The following is a 20169-nucleotide window of genomic DNA, read 5'->3' on the forward strand; positions in this document are numbered from 1 at the left end:
TTGCATGGCACAAGGCAACGCAAGGACAACGCAAAGGCTTCAGTAATATTTACAAAGTCGCCCAAAGGCTATTTGTGCTGCCTTGCATGGCTTTGTAAAAAAAATGTAAGGCAACAAAGCAGCTTGCACAGTGTTGCACTACATTTCAAGCTTGTAGGTGTTCCATGGGTAGAGCACGGGCGTTCCCATGGATCCACCTATGGATTTTGGCGCATTCCCAGATTTGCTAAAGCCAGTAATCCTTGAATGTGTCAAAATGCCATGCCTTCCCTAGTAAGGCATAAGGTGGAGAGATAGCTTTATTTCTCTTTGTTACTTCCTCTTTCCATGTGTGTTGTGTTCTGCAGTACACATAAAAAGAGGAAAAGGCTCTAAGGTCTGTTTTTTTTGCAGGAAGGTGTCATTTCCTGCAAAAAACAATCCTGCCCTTACTGCACACATCCTTGAGCATGCTATCTTTGTAAATATGGAGCATTTCTGCTCTCTTTCTTTAAAAAAAACTCTGCAACTTTTTTTGATGCCCTGCGTGTGTAAAAGATTAGTAACTATGCCCCTATGTGTCTAAGGGCCCGATTATTAGTTTTACCGTAAGACTGTCAAAGAACCATGGCCCAAAAAGACCGCCAGTAGACTGTCGTATTACAATGTAAACAGCCTGAACCACCGCCTTTCAATGCAATCAACGACATGTCAGAACCGCCGCGGTCGAAAACAGTGGCGGTCGGCGCTCTGACATGCCACTGAGCTTGGGGAACCTCTGACAATATTACGATGACACTGGCCACACAGCAAACTCCCAGCGGCGGTTAGCTAATGGTGGTCGACCGCAGCCGTCAGCTAATGATGGTCGACCTAGGTGGTATGCAGCCAGTAAAGCAGAAGACAACTGCCCATTGGATAGTTGAAAAAACAACACAGCTGACACATATAGGGCCAGTGGACACACCTATGAAGCACAATATAAAACCCACCCAAACCCACACCATAATCATTTGCATTCCCAACTGCCGCAGAGCCAGAACAGACACTCACATTGCAGCATTCCATTTAAAATATAGCTTTTCATCCATTTACAAGACAGGCCACACACACTGTACCATTTATCTAGTTTTTCCTTTGCACCATCCATTTCTCCCACATATCAGCACCACCCCTCTTTTGTTTTTACACAATGTCCCGGCTTAAAACCCCGTTTCTCAGTAGATTAATTAAAAGGCATGGTAGATAAAATCCGTAGAGTAGAGTCACAATTGTTTGGACCACAGGTCCACAGCTCTCATCTCAGTAGGAAAATGCAAATGTGGCAAAGGATAGTTGACAGGGTGAATGCCATAGGAAACACCATGCCCACAAAGGAGGATATCAGGAAGAGGTGGAACGGCCTCCTCACGGACAAAGTACATTCCCTGGCCACCAGGCAACACATGGAAACCCAGAGGACTGGTGGTGGCCTTCCCACTGCCCAAGCAAAATTCTTACCCTGGGAGGAGGAGGTCTTGGCCATCCTGCATCCAGAGGGATTGACAAGAATACTTGGAGATGTGCAGTCTGGTAAATCACAACACAAACACTATCAGGAATGCATCATATCCTGCATGCCCACTGTAGGAGGCTGGCCTGGCTTATAGTGGGTACCTTGTGGTACTTACTCCCTGTGCCAGGTCCAGTTATCCCTTATTAGTAGAATAGAGGTGTTTCTAGCAGCTTAGACCGATAGAGGGTAGCTATGGCAAAGCTTAGGCTGAACTAGGAGACATGCAAAGCTCCTACTATACCACTTATATCATATAGCACAATATCATAAGAAAACACAATACTCAGAGTTACTCAAAATAAAGGTACTTTATTTTTATGACAATATGCCACAAGTATCTCAGTGAGTACCCTCAGTGAGAAGGTAAGTAATGTACACAAGTTATATGTACACAAACCCAAAACAGGTAAGTAAGAGTAAGAAAAGTAATGCAAACAGTGTAGAATTACAATAGGATGCAATAGGTAAACATAGGTCTAGGGGCAACACAAACCATATACTCCAAAAGTGGAATGTGAGTCACAAATGGACCCCAGACCTATGGGAGCTTGTAGAGTGTCACTGGAACTGTAAGGAAACAGTCAGGGTGTCCAAGATACCCCCCCCAAGACCCTGAAAAGTAGGAGTAAAGTACACCTACTACCCCAAAAGGACACAATAGTCGTGATAGGGGGATTCTGCAAGAACCACAAACACCAGAAAAGCACTGAAGACAGATTCCTGGACCTGAGGACCTACAAGGCAATTGGACCAAGTCCATGAGTCGTGATAGTGTCCGGGTGGGCAGGAGCCCAGGAAACCCCGGATGAAGGTGCAAGGAAGCTGCCTCCGGATGGAAGAAGCTTAGGATTCTACAACAACGAAGAGATCTAGGAACTTCTTCTTTGGATGGAAGATGTCCCACGGCGTGCTGAAGGTTGCAAAAGTGTTCCCACGCAGAAATACCACAAACAAGCCTTGCTAGATGCAAGGGTCACGGTAGAGGTTTTTTGGTGCTGCTGGGGACCAGGAAGGACCAGGATGTCGCCCCTTAGAGGAGGAGACAGCGGGGGCGCTCAGCAACTCAGAGAGCCCCCACAGAAGCAGGCAGCACCCGCAGAAGTACCGGAGCAGGCACTTGGAAGATTTGTGAACCGGAGCTGGCTCAGAGTTACAAAGGAGGGTCCCACGACATCGGAGTCCAACTCAGAGGGTTGAGCACTGCAGGATGGAGTGCTGGGGACCCAGGCTAGGCTGTACACGAAGGAATCCTTGGAGGAGTGCACAGAAGCCGGAGCAGCTGCAAATCACGCAGTACACAGGTTTGCAGTCTAGCGTGGGGAGGCAAGGGCTTACCTCCACCAAACTTGGACTGAAGGATGACTGGACTGTGGGAGTCACTTGGATAGAGTTCCTGTGTTCCATGGACCATGCTCGTCAGGATGAGAGGGGACCCAGAGGATCGGTGATGCAGTCTTTTGGTGCCTGCGTTAGCAGGGGGAAGATGCCGTTGATCCACAGGAGATTTCTTCTTGGATTCCAGTGCAGGGTGAAGGCAGGTGACCCCCAGAGCATGCACCACCAGGAAACAGTCAAGAAAGCCGGCAGGATTAGGCACCATCTGTGCCCATCAAAGCATTTCCAGAGGCTGGGGGAGGCTACTCCTCCCCAGCCCTTCACACCTATTTCCAAAGCCAGAGGGTGTAACACCCTCTCTCAGAGGAAATCCTTTGTTCTGCCTTCCTGGGCCTAGACCCCAGGAGGGCAGAATCCTGTCTGAGGGGCTGGCAGCAGCTGCAGTGGAAACCCCGGAAAGGCAGTTTGGCAGTACCCGGGTTCTGTGCTAGAGACCCAAAGGATCATGGAATTGTTACCCCAATACCAAAATGGTATTGGGGTGACAATTCCATGATCTTAGACATGTTACATGGCCATGTTCGGAGTTACCATTGTGACGCTATACATAGGTAGTGACCCATGTATAGTGCACGCGTGTAATGGTGTCCCCGCACTCACAAAGTCCGGGGAATTTGCCCTGAACGATGTGGGGGCACCTTGGCTAGTGCCAGGGTGCCCACACACTAAGTAACTTGGCACCCAAACTTCACTAAGTGAGGTTTAGACATATAGGTGACATTATAAGTTACTTATGTGCAGTGAAAAATGGCTGTGAAATAACGTGGACGTTATTTCACTCAGGCTGCAGTGGCAGGCCTGTGTAAGAATTGTCTGAGCTCCCTATGGGTGGCAAAAGAAATGCTGCAGCCCATAGGGTACTCCTGGAACCCCAATACCGTGGGTACCAAAGTACCATATACAAGGGAATTATATGGGTGTACCAGTGTGCCAATGAGAATTGATAAGTTTAGTCACTAGCCTGCAGTGACACATTTAGAAAGCAGAGAGAGCATAAACACTGAGGTTCTGGTTAGCAGAGCCTCAGTGATACAGTTAGGCACCACACAGGGAACACATACAGGGCACATACTATGAGCACTGGGATCCTGCCTAGCAGGATCCCAGTGACACTAGGGCTAAAACAACATACATACAGTGAAAAATGGGGGTAACATGCCAGGCAAGATGGTACTTTCCTACACCTACACCTCACCTTTTGTCACTGTGTGGTACAATCACGTATCCATTATGCAATAGGCAGACTAGCAGAGATGTTAACACAGAAATGTACAGTTTGCTATATCACACCACATGTAGCCATCCAAAAGAAATGTCAAAGGTTGCAATGGGGGCTGTAAAGGTAGAAAGTTTATAAAGTCAAACCAAGACTTTGTGAATGTGTCAACTTTGATGTTTGTGTCCTCATCCAACCACTGTGTGCCAAATGAAATGTCATACAAACAGACACCTCTTTAGTGTCAGCGGAGAGGGTGAAGTGACTACAATTAAAAGGAGGCCTTGTCCCTGTAAGTCAAAACCAACAGGCCGCACTGCATTGCTAGTCAAACACCTCAATGCGTTCTCTCAAGTCAGCTAGCCCCTTTGGGAGGAGACCTGTGGGGTAGTGGGAGGGACACAGACAGTCACATGGTCAATACCTGCAGTTGGCGTTGTATCAGTAACTAGAAATCAACAAGCCACACTGCATTACTAGTCAAACACCTCCATGCCCTCTCACCATACATGTCCTATCACACAGGAGTAACTACTCAATGTATGAGGCTCAATTTTGCAACTTACATGTCCCTGTACTGGTAAGCCCAAAGGAATGTGTAAAGGATACACATGACACTTTAGCAAGTGGACACAACTAGTACGTCTAGGGCATCGGAGATGTCTCAACAGATTGCATTGCAGCAAGCTTATTCAAAATCCACTGCGCAAACGATGGAGACATCTACACCCACTTCACATTTAGGTGGTTGCCTCTAGCTAACACAACTAGGCCTTGGAATGGCCAGATACACATGGTAATCCTACAGTATTGGTCACAATTATGTTTAAAGTTGACATGTCTGTATCTCCATCCACAGTGGAAATCAACAACACAACTAATGTGCAGCCTCAGTGAAATAGGCATGGCAAGCTCATCACTTGCCAAGTGTATAACTCCAATGCCATGGGAACAGTACCAATACAACACATGGACTGAAAAGTGATTAAGGCTCACGTATGTGGTAACAGCACTTCAAATTAACACAATAACTACCATTTCTCAACAGGTCAATCTGGAACATCAAACACCCAGACTGCCAACTCACCTCCAGAGGAATCCCTGACATGGCAAAGTGATGATAGCACAGTGAACACCCCTAAAACAACAAAAACAAATATTGAAACTTGACCATAAATAGGACTGGTTTTGCTCAGTCTACAAATGGAGAACGCAGTAATGGAAACATATCTGACACAACAAGAGCTGCATGACCACAGTTAAACTAGGAAATAGCAAAGTCACAACACAGTCTGTGAAAATGAAAGGGCAGTGTCCCAGGACTGACACATATCCAAGAATCATCATCTGCACTTGCTATCACCAGGAGTATACTGGACAATGACATCTCTTGAGCTACTTACAATCACGAGAAGTAGGTGTTGATAAGATCTTGATGCACGTCTACTCCTTCCTCTTCACCACCATCTCCATCATCATCATCTGCCAGGTGAGGGTTTCACCCAGGGGCCCCTCAGGCTCATCGTCCTCCGCAATGTGACGGATGATCCTTCACACTGCAATGTTGTGGCAGTGATCTGACAAACCAGTAGAAGAGGGCTGCACCACTCCAGTTAATAAAAAAAAAAACCTTGCCTTCAGGAGCCCGAAAGTCTGCTCCACTTGCCCCCTTATCCTGCCATGGGCCTCATTGAAGTGGACTTCACCTGGTGCTCGTGGGATCCTCAGTGGTGTCAACAACCAAGGACGGTTGGGATAGGCTGAGTCTCCAGTATGGGATGAGATGGAAAGGACACAATGAGCTACACACTTCATGGTTATACCACCAGACATTGAACATACAGAGTAGTTACGGATGACACTTATCAAGAACCAGCCTCTGTCCGCTTGCAGTTATAACATCAGTTGAGGAACTGTGCTGTTACGCAGGATGAATGAGCCGTGGGCTGAGCCTGGAAACATGGCACATATGTGGGAAATTTAAAGATATGCCAAACAGATGACCTGAACAATGCTCAAATGGAGGTTTTTCATATTCTGATACACTTGTTCCCTGTTATGCAGCAGCACCAATCCATCAATGGCTCCAACTACATGTTTGAGGCGTGCTCAGCTATAAAGCCATGCTTCACAGTAGGCAAGTCCTCAGGCCTGGGGAACCTGATGTAGTGGTCAACGTGTCTAATCATTGGAGATAGCACAACCCCTTAATAACATACTAAACATGGTTTGGGACATATGACCTGCAGTAGCTACTGTGAACTGGAAGGATCCTGTGGCCACAAAGTGCAGTACTGCCATGAGTCTACCTATAGGTGGTGTACAGTATGGATTACTGTTCTGTATTATGAGATCTGGCTCCAATTGACAGCAGAATACACAGATAGTTTGGCGGTCCAACCTATATCTCCTGATTACATCATGTTCAACCATGGCACCCAGGTCTGGTCTTGGACTGTAAACTGGTAGATCTTGTAACCTCCCTCTCCCAGGGAACCTACATGTGGACACAAAACATACATAGCTAGACACACAGTGGCTATCAAGGCATGTCTGAGGTATGTCACTAAAGGCAGCATCCCAACACATTACAGTCACAAGACACACTACAGCCATTGCACATCACAACGCAATACTGCTCGAGGCCCAACTAAACATCCCTTTATCATGCTACACGTGTCCATGAAATGTGGCACTGGTACACACACAGATCATGTCCAGAATTGCAACTTCTGAAAGTACTTATGTATGTGTCCACCGATTAAACCGCCATTGGTGGACGATGTTGCACAGCTGTCACATAGCATACATGGCTAGGAAAACATCTTAAGTCATTTTCTGTGGGCTTTCTCACAGTCAGATGAGGCCCAAGCGATGTAGGGGTGTAAGAACACCTAATTCCAAGTTGTGATGCATCATATCATGTAAAATTTAACTGCGTAGCCTAGACTCATAAAGGCGGATGCCTAACCTCCTAAATGGACATTTGGCAACACCCGCCGCCAGAGGAAGTCTATCACGTGGTGGCCGGTTACAACCACGTCGTAAACAGCCATAGTCTTACGTTGTTGATTGTTACAGTCGTGGGCCAATGGCTGTGTCCGTCAGCAGTGATGAATTCAGGAAAAAACCTTCCTTGCCTCTTTACACTGCTGCCATCAACACCTCCACCATTTCAACTGCTGTGTGTCTACTCTGGGAGCAATCATGCCTGGCAAAGCAAGTGAAAGGGCCCCTGCCTTCACACCAGACGAACTGGATTAGCTGGTTGAGGAGGTCCTTCCCTACTATGGCTCGCTATATGGCTCACCAGAGGAGAAAGTAAGTGAGATGTCCTCAAAACATAGTCTATCATTCACCATCATCTTTTCTCCACACAGATCGCATTTGTGCTTAAGTGTGATAGTGTGTCAGTATGGTGCCTGTCCCAAAATCTGTGAGAAATGCTTTTGATATCCAGGGTGGGTACACAGAACAATGTGCCCAGTGTACAACACTTGATTGTTGTGCAGTTTGTCCTGCAAGCAGCATAAAGTCCCCCCTCTGTTACACGATTGTGCAGATGCAATCCAACTTTGCAATCATGCAACTCCCCTCACTGAAGGTTACATTTAGTTCACCTCACTGTCACTTAATTTGAGTAACAGGATGTGCATGTCATCAGTACTGCTGTGCCACATCTGTGTGGTATGCAGCTGTGTGTCAGTCAACAATGGACATTCAAGGCAGTTCAGACCACAACAACTTTACATATACCAAAGTTGTAATTCACAAACCCCTTCAGAGTGGCCATGAAACCAGGTTTACCCCGAAATGGTGCTCACATGATGTACTGTTGAGCAACCCAGTTTTGGTTCTGCAATGCTCATGTATGTCCTTCATACACAGCATGCAGGTAACAAGGCCTAGCAAGCATATTCACAGTGTATGCCATAGCCCAAGTGACAAGACACTGGCAGTGGACTAGGTAAATGAGACATCATGCTAACACCCTTTGCACAGGCATGTGCTTGGATAGTGTTTACACTGGGTGTACAGGTCTTACATGTGGCCTGGATACACCCTCATAAACTACATTAGGGAAGTGGACTTAAATATCTATTTGTCCTACAACATTTTTCCATACACGTCCCTGTTCATGACAGTCTAATAACATCTGTCCCTGAGCCATGTCTGTCCAGTAGAGGCCAATCGAGAAAGTGACTGTTCCACAGTGTCAGCAGTGTGACTCAATAGCTTGGTGACATTTGTCAGAGCTCAAGGGACAGACCCTGACATGATTGCAGACACCGCTGTAGGTATGCCACGTGTCCTAATATGTCACACAATTTGCTTGTGGCTTAACCTTACTACTACATGAAAAGGTATGTTGACACAATAGGTTGTAGACATGCACACTCCTCCAAAGAGATGTCGCTTCAATTTACACCCATTATTGCCATACATTTTTTAGGATGGTGAATTTCTCACTGATAACACCTGTTTGCACTGTCTACAGTAGGGCAATGTGCCTTGGTGTGAGGTGTATGTGCATTCATGCACAAGGGGAAAGTTGGCAGTAGGGATATATGGTGATGTGAGGCTGGTGCTGGGTAACATCACAGGACAAGTTGCATGTTATGGGATAAACTGTGACAGTGTGTGTAAACAATCACTGGAAGCCATTACTAGTGTTGTGAGGCATCCTGCTTGTCACTCCATGAAAATGTGAACGTGTCCCTGTATCTTACACACAATGTGTGGTCCTCAGGTACTGTTTAGGAAGTATCTACATGCCTGTTCTAGGTGTGTACAGAATATGTGTACAGACAATCATTTATCTAGATGAGAATCTAATTTGTCCACCTAATTTGTCTTTTGCATTCATGCAGGTCAACGCCCATTAGAAGCAAGGGATATAGAAAGCCATCGCCCAGAAGGTGCGGACCCTGGGGGTCCATTGCAGGTGCAGTGTCCATTGCAGAGAGAGGTGGGAGGACCTGACACGCTGGGCCTGGAAGATCGTAGAGTTCCAGCTGGGGATGGCGCACACAGGACCCTGACCCCCCTAATGGCCTGCATCCTAGCAGTGGCCTACCCAGAGCTTGATAGGCGTTTGAGGGCATCACAGCAGCTACCACAGGGTGAGTATCAGACAGACTGATCTCACATTACATGGCTATGTAGATTACTTTGAGGCAGCATTCTCCAAAAAACATGTTGTGTAGATCCACATGAAATACACAAGACGTGTCCAGGTTTGTTTGGTGAGGAATATTGTACCCAGAGGATCTCAAATTGCTATTGTTCCTGGAACCAGTAGAAAATAGTGTAGGCCCATTACCAATACACTATCATGAGCCTACACATGGCTAAGTCCAGTAGTCAAGCACATCATGATGTATGTTGTGTTTACTGACATGTAGGTCCAACATTGCACTGGTCTTCAGTGTGTCAGTCCAAACAACAGAGAACCTGGACGTGTGGGACACTGTGGTCAGCCATGTGTCTGCTCAATTTTTTGTATTGTCACCTGTGCAGAAATGTCCCCTTGTCTACAGTATGCTAAGAGTGGTTTTCCATCACTGCGGTCTATCATGTGATGTGGCCACATACATGTGACATGGCATGCATTGTCCATGTTGGAAGAGTCAAGGTTCCACTGCCAGCATCTCTTTTTGCTTCAGATTCACTACATTGATGTGATGCCAAGCTTGTTCCTGGACATTCACTACCTACAATGTGTAAGGTGACTGATGATTTCCTGTTCACAAATGTGCATGTGTGCCATTATACACGTATGTGTCCAGCATGACATGAGTCTCAGCTAGGACTCATCAGTACATTTGTTACTTATGGCTTCACATTGGGGTTCACACTCCATAGATAAATGTACAAATGTCAAACAACACATGAGACAACTGGAGATGCTTGACAGGTGGATAACACCATGTGTGTACTAAGGTGAGTCCTCTGTCATCTGTGTCCCACAGTCTACTTGTCATTGGTGTGCCAAGAGTGCTTATGAGTCACTGCTGTCTCTCATGTGATCCTGGCCACACACATCTTACATGGCAAACAGTGTCCAATGTTAATGTTACTGATCATTACCTTCCCTTGTTATGTAGCAATTGCACAGCGACATTTTTGTTTAACTACACTGTGGGTATCAGGGATGATGACAAATAATTTGCAGGTAAGTCTTGTATCTGCCAAATATGTCTGTGTCACACTTACAAATACAAATATGTTGAAGGTAGGTAAATGGGATACTGTGGGAGTTGTACTGAGGTCTGTGCCAACATGTCACAATGTATATGTGTAACAATGGGATTGATATGTGAGCTCAATTATGTACACAGGCATGCTTCTGTCCACTAAGGTTGGACTTAGATGTGTAAGTCCAACCTTTCCAGACACAACAGGACAAGTCATGGGTCATGTTCATGTATAGATGCATTTGTAGGACAGGACTGTGAGACCTATGGTGCATCCTTCCAATGCGTGACTCAATGCCATGCCATAGAACTTTATTATTCCTCTAAGTTCTTTGCACATCAACATTGCTGGAGGTACTTCACTTGCCTGTTGATATTCGTCAGGGAGTTAGATGTGGGACACTTCGAATCACATGTGAGAGTGGACACTCAATAAAATAATGGACATGTTTCTGCATCTCAACATGATACAGTGCTGTGCCTTCCCAGTGTGAGTATTGTAAGGTGCCCTTCTTCTGCACTGCAAATTTAATGAGCCATTAGGACATTTGTAGTAAAGACGCATTGTTGTGCAGCATTGCATGCAGGAGTTAGAATGCAGTTTCAGTCAGGACAGTTGACTTCCATGGGCAAAAGATATTCCTTGAACTATGGTCAGGTGTGTAGATATGTCCCAGAAATGTTGGCAGATACTTCAGATTACCTTTCTGTGGAGCTGAGATATATGGCAATGTGATGTCACTGCAACTCACATAAGAGTGACACAACATGGGAAATTATGTGCATTTTTTGTCAGTGGTGTGTTGGCACAGTGTGACATGGTGGTTAGTATCAAGCTGCAGTACAGCATACTGCATCATAGCTGGCTATTTCCGCCTATCATCTCTTCCAAAATTGTGATACAATCATAGGTGCCTTTGGTGATTACAATTCCTTGTTTGTTACTTTGATGGTGTTTTTGTCAATGCCATTGGATGTGCTGTTAACATGTGAATGGGTTGCTTCAAAAATACATGAGGTACTTGGATGTGACCAGTTATCCATCATGCTCAATATGTCTAGTGTATAGCCTAGTCCAGTCATGTTTTGTATGTGTTTTATGATGCATAGATTCATGTGTGCTACTGTTGACAAACCATGTACCAAGTATGCTTGGGATGTTCCACTTTTTGAGGCAATTATGTAGGGTCTGTTGTCTGAGGGCATTTGTATGTAGGGACACTGTATTTGTTTCACAGCCGTTGTACATGCACTGATCCCATTTGTATTTGTCATTTCAGCACCCTTGCAGACAAGCAGAGGGCACAGGGTGCTGCAAAGTGGGGAAGCAGCTGCCCTCGGGAATGAGTCAACCTCCAGTGCCACTCCCTAGTGGTGGCAGACCCATCCGGACCAGCATCTACTCTATCTGTGTCCGCCACCCCCAGTTCCATCTCCACCCTCCCAGTTGCTCCCCAACAAGTTGGCCGTGCCCACTCCCCCAAGAGAGGAGCGATCTCCTTAGCCCAGGCACATCACCCCCTGCCCCAGGTGCCCCTACGGCCCTCAGTGAGGAGGCTAGTGAACTCCTGAGGAGTATCTCTTTGGGCAAGACCGTCATTCTGAATACCATCCAGGTACAGAGCAGCCAGATGCAACAAATTCTTGCGTACCTGGAGGGCATTCATAGTGCAGTGCCTGGCCTACAGAGATCTTTTCAGGCTCTTGCTCCCTCCCTGACGGGTGCCCCCAATCCTTCACCCCACCACCTTTCTCTTCCCACTCCCACACTCCTCCCCCCAGACCCACCGAAAGCACACTCACAACTTCACACTCACACACCTTATCAGACATAAGCCCCACACAGACACAAGTGACACACGGCCCACAAACATGCAAGCATGCAGCAGCCACTCACCACTCTTCCACCCACCAGTACATTCACCACACCTGCAGTCACCACAGCAACACCCTCAGGGATTGGCACCACATCACTAGTCCAGCCATCCACCACCCACAGACATGAGCACCACACCCAGCATACATGCAGACAGCCACACAACATCCACAGACACAACCACAAGTAAAGGCACACCGACAGACTCCACCCCAACATCAAAGGACACATGGAGCACACACAGACAGCACAACAACATTCACAACCACTACTGCCACAGTCACACATGTCAGTCATCAGAGGTCAGTGCCACCCAAAAACGCAGAAGCCTGCTCTCACCACCCAACATTCACCAGACATACATGCAGACACTCCAGACACCCAGGGAACAATAGGCACAACATCCACAAACACACAATCCACTTCCTCAACCTCCCAACACCTCCCACCTCCCGAATCCCCTACTCATTTTCCCAAGGAGGATGTCCGCTTTGCCCTTGCCCTTACCAGTGAAGATACCAACCACCCTACAAAAGCCAAGAAGCCCCTACCCCCTTCCAAGTCCCTCCCTTCTACCTCCAAGACCTCCCCTGTTAAACCCACCCTTGATCCTAGTATTACCTCTTCCAAAACCCACCGTACCTGAACCCCAATCTCAGACACCAGAGCCCAAGATTCTCCCTACCAAACCTAAGACCACCCCTCCCAAGCCTGAATTCAAACCCCCCCCCCACCAAACCTAAAACCACCCCTCCCAAGCCTGAATCCAAGACCTCCCCTCATAAACGAAAACCACCCCGACCTGAAGTCCCCCAGGGATGTCACATGAGGTGCCTGGTTTGCCGCTAGATTTCCCTGCCTATGGAGGTACCTGCAGCAGTGTTTTTTGAGGCAGGTTGCTTGGCACAGTACTGTGCTTGAACTGTGATGACTTTGGACTGCCCATGTGATTTTATAGCATATTCTGTTTTTCAAAAATATATACTTCCAGGTTCTCTGTTGACCCATTGGTCTGTCCCTTTCTTTTGCAGCATTCTGCTGTGCCTGAGTAGCATATGATGTGTAACTTAAGTTGTGTTCATTCCAACCTGATTGCTGCTTCACATGGTTGTTGAGACATGACTTTGGAACCAGTGGTGTTTTATGCAAGACAAGAGTAAGATGTTTTGGGCATGTACATATGTGTCTTCACCTTCGGGTTTTGGTTCATGTGGTAAGTATTGATTGGCTTGCCCAATGTACACACCTATTTCTTTATGTTTCTGCCAATGCAGGTATTTTGCCAATTTGTTCCTATGTGCCAACTAGGGGTTTGTCCACACATGGGGAAATTCGTTGGTGCCACCTACTTGTCCATTTGTGTTGACATGGGTCCCATATGATGTGTGTTCCGTACACTTACCTGTTCAATATGTGTGACCTATGGTTTTACTAGTGTCTATACTTTTTGGTGTGGCCCTTACACATAGACCACATAGGCTGTTTTGTGATATAGTGTAGATTGCCCTGATACTATTGAGGCTCATGTTTCCTATGGTGGTATCATTTATTCCTGCATCTGTGACGTGAGGTGTGACCCAGTGTCCATGGCTACCTGAGTTCCCCTTGATGTTCCTATGGATATCTTGCAGGGGTTGTTCACAAGATGTGTACTGTCTGTTTGTTTCACACATTACTTTTCATCCAAATTGGCTGGTATTCTCTAACAACGTGGGTGATGTATGCGTCCCTTTCAGGGACTTCTGGGAGTTTCATGTAAACAAACACATATATGTATGTCCAAATGTGATGTCACACCAGTACATGTCATGTACCCACTTTGAGTGTGTGACTCTCAGGGATAACCAATCACAATTTATACAGGGAGCACTTGCACTTTAGCAGTGGTCAGCAGAAGTAAAGTGGCCAGAGTACCAAAAACCAGCAAAAACAAAGTCCACCACAAGTCAAAAATGAAAGAAGTAGAGGCAAAAAGACAGGGGAAACCTCGGCAAGGATGCCAGGTCTAAAACCAAGGGATACTTCAGCTCATTAACAGACGTTTTGGGGGGTCAACAGAAACACTGTGGATTTATTCCAGTTAATGGTGATGCCTGATAAAGTTTTGAATAGTGTGCATTTTCTAATGATGGGGCTGATATTGCGAGCTGGGCTATGCAAGTAGAAAGTAATGTCATCTGTGTACAGAAACACAATAAGGGGTGAAATTAATACCACTATCTACATGCAACTACTTAATTGTACATTACAGGGATTCTGATACAGGAACATGTAATAATGGGGAGTGAGGCAAGCCCTGCTGAGTACCTTTTTCTACGGGTACTGAATCCAATAAAATACATTTCATTCATACTGTGCTATTGGCTGCATGTACAGTAGAGTCACCCAGTGCATTGAGCTATTAGATAGGCCCACTCTAGATAGGACAGGGAGGTGAATGCCTTTGTGGCATCCAGAATCACTGCCACAGTATTCAGCTCTGAGTTCAGCTGGTGAAATAAGGCAAACAAAGAACGATGGTCATGAGAAGTGGACCTTCCAGAGGTAAATCCTGCCTGGTCAGGGAGTGCAAGGTCTGGTGACGAGAGTAATAACCAATGTAACAGTACCTTAGCAAGAACCTTCTTGTCGGCATCCATAAGATATAGCAGTGGTATGAGTCATACTGCGAAGGGGGTTCACTAAGTTTCAGCAGTGCCACGAGTGTAGCTTCTCTGAAGGGGGGGATATGCCTTTCTCCAGCACCTCATTATACACGTGCAAGAAAAGAGGAGCCTGTAGGTGTGAGTAAGCTTTGTGAACCTCTGCAGGGAAGAAATCACTTCTGGGACCTTCGATGTGGGAAGTACCAAAATCACAGTTGTGATCTCTCCCAGAGCAATATGCAGGTTCAGACATTGTCGCTGTGAGCCCCCCCTCCGCCATATCAGGGTAATACGATAAAGTATGTAGTGTACTTCCTTGGGAAGATGGATGTACGTAATGCATGTACATTAGAGTATGTCATGAGTTTATCGCATGGTATTTCTGACATCCACCTCTAGCTGAGCAATTGCATGGGACACACATGGGGAACACAAAAGCGCAGATAGGGTCCTGTCTGGCTCTCCACTTCACCACATAGCCTGGCTCTTGAGTACCTGTGTAGGTATTTCTGTTCTAGATCTGCTATCCCAGTAAACCGTGCCAGTTTAGCACGAAATTCGCCAGCACGTAAGCGTCAGAGGCCTGCAACAGGCGCTCTTCAGGTGATTTTATTTTGGTCTTTAGCTGGATAAGCAGGCCCTACGGACCCCATGCTGCTTAGCCATATATATGTTTTGAATGTAGGCATTAAAGGCCTCCCTTGCAGTGCCCACCGAATCAACCGAGTCTTCATTAACCTGAAAATAGTTTGATATTTTAGACCTAATCTCTTTAAACCTGTGGTGAAGAGCTAACGCAGATAAACGCCAGATGAACACTGTGTTCAGATTGCGTTTTTTTAATCAGAGGTTTAATTGGTGTGCGGTCGGAAAATGTACATAGGAAGTCATTTTCATCCAGGGACTTACATCTTGCTTGTCTAGCCAATAATCTAACCATGCCAAGAGGCACTTGCTGTAGACATATGTGTGTGCCCCTCTTAACTAATGGATGCCTTAATCGTCATACGTCAACCAGTCCATCAGTATCCATAACATCAACTAGTTCTGCCACGGCCACATGGTGCGTGCAGGTCATGCAGTCGGAGCGGTCTGTTTGCCTGTTTACAACTAAATTGAAGTCTCCCCGTAAATACTGTTTATCCAGACGGTGTGGTACATTTTAACCAGACCTTCCGCTTGAATTCTGGGTCATATGTGTTAGGACCATATCTATTGATTAGTGCCATATGCCAGACATTTATGATGGTCTGATCAGGTTGTAGCACCCCGGTGGATCGTTGACCTCATGGAATAGTCTAAAGAGGATACCAAGTCTGACCAGGAGAGCAGTCCTCTGGCGTAGACACAATGCGCTTCCAGTACTCTATAGCCGCAACCCATAACAGCAAGGCGAGATCTTGTGGCACTGGTCTTGTGCATTTCCTAGAGGAACGCAATTTGGTCTCAATCTAGGAATGAGAGCACCTGCCTGGTTTTTCATGGGTTATCTATACCTCCAATATTCCATGTCAGGAAATGGAGCAATAAATACACAAAAGGAGAGCACTGGGAGTGTTGCTAGCCCACACCGCCTCCCTAAAGAAATCTATATAATCACTAAAGGTGTGGGGTAGTAGGGAACCGAAAGTAAGACTGGGTCAGTCTTAAATCGGTGTTGGTTAGGTGGCTTTGGATCCTAACGCGGGGAATCATTGTTGGAGAATATCCAGACGGGGGGGTGCTGTGTAGTCCCACAGGGGAAGGGGGAGTCTCCCTTACGGACTAGGTGGTCTCACACACATAATAGTGTCATGCTTCATCATATGACCACCTAGCCCCACCCAAGCAAGATGATACTGCTTGGGCGGACTCAACCTCTTGGTTAAAAGAACCGGAGGGAGTACTGAAATTAAACTTACTGGATAGTTACTTAGATCCAGCTGAGGTGAGTAATAAAATTACCAAGCATGTTACTGATAGTCGCTGCTAGTTTTAATATAGGTGCATGCTGGTAAGACTAAAAGCAAGGGGAAAAGGCTCGTTGGAGAGTAATGTCTCCTGGAGTCTAAAATAAAAAATGGATGACCAACATGTTTCTGCCCTCACTAGGTGCTGGTAGGTCAGGGGCATTCGTCAGGGTCGGAGCACACGCAATAAGTGGAGTGCTCAAAGTGGATAATGAATGGCCTACCTGAACGGGTAGTTCACGGTGGGGTAGGTCAAGGGGTAGGGGGCGATTTGCCTCTGGTCTGGCTAATGCCGGGGAGGGGTTTTCCCTTTTAGTCACACTCACTCCAAAGGGAATACCATGGGGGGTACCTACATGTCGGAGCCTGGAAATGGAGCAATGCCATTATTTCCTACTCTTGGATGAAAAGTACTGATATCAATTGGGCTGGAGTAAGATGTGGAGTGGTAAAAAGTGTGATGTTGCTATATATGCGGCGGAGGGGATGCATCAACGTGTGGCATGCGATATATTATGTGGTACTTTCTGCATGTAGCTGTTGTGAATTCTACCAACAGATCCCCTACCCACATCAGCCACACCAACATGCTAGCGGTCGCCCTCCCAAACAACCTATTGAACCCACACCAAGGTGGTATAGGTGCATTTACATGCATAGCAAACAAGTCCTTAACCACAATGGGGGAGACTAACCAATGCCTCCAGTATGGGGTGCTTTCTGCGTGAATATGACATAATGGGCAATCAACAGAACTGCGGTTATCAGGGGGTATAGAATAATGTCAGTTGCTGCAGTGCTTCTAGTATAATGGAATCCCAGAACGTAGGGGTAGCACATAAAGGTGTGATTATGCAGCAACAAATCAAGAGCTCCATTTTGGTCGATCTACTGCCCATCCCAACTAAGGGGCCCCTCATGCCATATTTAAAAGCTTCCCATGCAGTTACCTGCCACATATTCAACCAGTCAGTGCATGCCGACCATTTATTAAGTATTCAACCAGGCTCGTCAGTGTATGCCGTAGCAGCAGGGCTCGAAGCGACGTTCTTTATTGCCCTATGATGCTCCATCTTATTCAGGACCTTATTCAGTGAGCATGAACTTGTGGTCGATGCAGCGCCTTGAGACACTACGGGTGATTAGCTGCGCTTTAGAAATCACTGGTTGATTGATTGCTAAATACTGAGATTATGCGTTTCACAGAAGGAGTTGCACTGTATGTTTGAAATATATGTGGCTTGTTACGGTGGGTGATCTTTAAGCACATAGGGTAGAACATTGCATATGGTATGCAAACCTGCTGTATTTTGAGTTTCAGGGGTAGGCTTTCACAATATGTTTCCTTGGCAGCAAGGCCGAAGTCAGGAAAAATTGAGAGGCTGTTATATTTAAGTGTTAAGAGCCTGTTTCCTGCCAGCTGGAGGGCAGTGTCCTGATCGTCCCTCACAGTCTTCTCCACGGGGCTTGCCACTTGAAGATGCTCTCCTGGAACAGTTTCTTCAGACTGTTGTGGTAATTTTATTTAGTGTTACCGGGATGAGGAGGGATCGTGGACCTGGCACAAGAAGCCTCATGTTACTGCAGCCATCTTGGGACCAGGCATGCTACTGTCCCCCTAGGTTCATCATCATAGGTACTCTAATTCAATTCAGTAGCACCTGTCTGTCTCCTTAAAAGGAACTAGTATCTTAAACATGAAGAAAACCAATGCTTCATTCAGAAATATTTGTTTGTGTGAGGCTTACCAATTTCTGCTGATTTTGAAGGAATTAGCCCCACCCAAATGAGACACTGAAGGGGCAGAGACCTTTCTTCTATTTTGTTTCCTTTATTATTTATTTCCCCCTTTCTTCAGTATGGACTCATAAAACGATGCAGCCTAGTTTCATCTTTACATACATTTTTAGTCTTTCTTTTTTTTAACAATTTCATTTAGATGTTGAAGATATTGGTAGTGGTTCTTGTAAATGTTCAGTGGTAGAAAAATAAATTCTCTACGTCTGTATGTGTAAATGGGATATACAACATTTTCACATAGCCCTCGCTCCTTTAAATATCGGGAGGGAACAGTGACAGCATTATCAGTAAGGGAGACATTACATGTTTTGGGGGGGCATACAATGTAAGACATTACAGGAGGACCGCCCCACAACACCTGAGTTCTTTTCATATAGCTGACATACTCTTTCAAACTTATAGACTTTGTTGTAAATATCAGCTGGTACCCTTTCCATCGCATAAATTGGCCAAACCTCTCTGCACCAAACAATAATTGGGTGAGTTGTTTTCTCATCTGGGCCAGGGCCAGTCTGGCTGCCGAAAGAAACTGTGAGATTAGCCTTTCCAACATAGTTGTCAGGGGGTATATATTATTTGGTATTTAGGCAAAATATCACGTTTTAAATATAAAAATACTGTAAAAAATCATTGTCAAAATATTGTTTTTGTAGTATTTAATGTTGTTCTAAAAATATGGATGCTAAATACTGTCTTCCTTATTATAGTTGTAAAAATATTGTCTTTTTAATAATTTAACATGTTTTAGTTAATATATAAGTTAGGTAGGAATTTATAATTGTTATTTATTTATTTTTTTAAAGTTTGGAATTGCAAGTGTTTTATCACTTATTCTTAAATAAATGTAATCAGTAATTTAAAGTTTAGTAGCAGTTTGTTGGGTTTGTAGGGCAATAGTGTGGGAAGTTAATGAAATTATGATTATTTTAGATTTAATGGTAAGTATTTTTAATTACTTATTTAATTGTTTGTTAACTATGTTAATTGTTTACTGTTACATTATATTTTTTTACTTTATTTTGTTGATTTTATGTATGTTTTAATCTTAATATTAATAATAGAACGTTATAATTTAGTAGCAGATTTCGTTTGTAGAGGAACAGGGTGTGAACTATAGTTATAATTATTTTAAATGTAATAGTATTTTGTATTGTTAATATTTAATTGATTATGAAATGTTAACTTTTATATTGCATTTTTTAAATTATTTTGTTAATTGTATATTTTAATTTTATTATTAATAATAGTATGTTATGTTGTAGTACTGGGCTGCTGGGTGTGTGGGGAATAAGGTAGGAGGTTAATTAAGTTACAATGTATTCAAAATAATATTTTTTATTTCTGATGGCTACATCTACGAGTGAATTCCTCACCTTTTGAATATTACCTTGCACCAGCATTTCACAGATCTTTTTTATTTACAGCTATCCCACACAGACAAGGGCTTCGAAATCTTTACTACTCCGCACACAACCTCTTGTGATGTCAGGAGCCATAAAACACCCTTGTCGGTGTGCTGACGTGCGTTCCCTTTTTCCACGCCTTCGACACATAACG

The 20169-nt window shown here is 45.1% G+C and overlaps 1 long non-coding RNA gene across 1 annotated transcript in view; it reads left to right on the forward strand.

Annotated features, from left to right (window-relative positions):
• The window catches only part of LOC138249211 (uncharacterized), a 64788-nt gene extending 51621 nt beyond the window's left edge, over positions 1–13167 (forward strand). The window contains exons 4-5 of the long non-coding RNA XR_011194787.1: positions 9017–9268; positions 11623–13167. This is a non-coding gene — a long non-coding RNA (uncharacterized lncRNA). The remainder of the gene's footprint in view (positions 1–9016; positions 9269–11622) is intronic.
• The last annotated feature ends 7002 nt before the right edge of the window (positions 13168–20169 follow it).

This window comes from Pleurodeles waltl, chromosome 8 (assembly GCF_031143425.1).
Source record: "Pleurodeles waltl isolate 20211129_DDA chromosome 8, aPleWal1.hap1.20221129, whole genome shotgun sequence".
Taxonomy (NCBI): Eukaryota; Metazoa; Chordata; class Amphibia; order Caudata; family Salamandridae; genus Pleurodeles; species Pleurodeles waltl.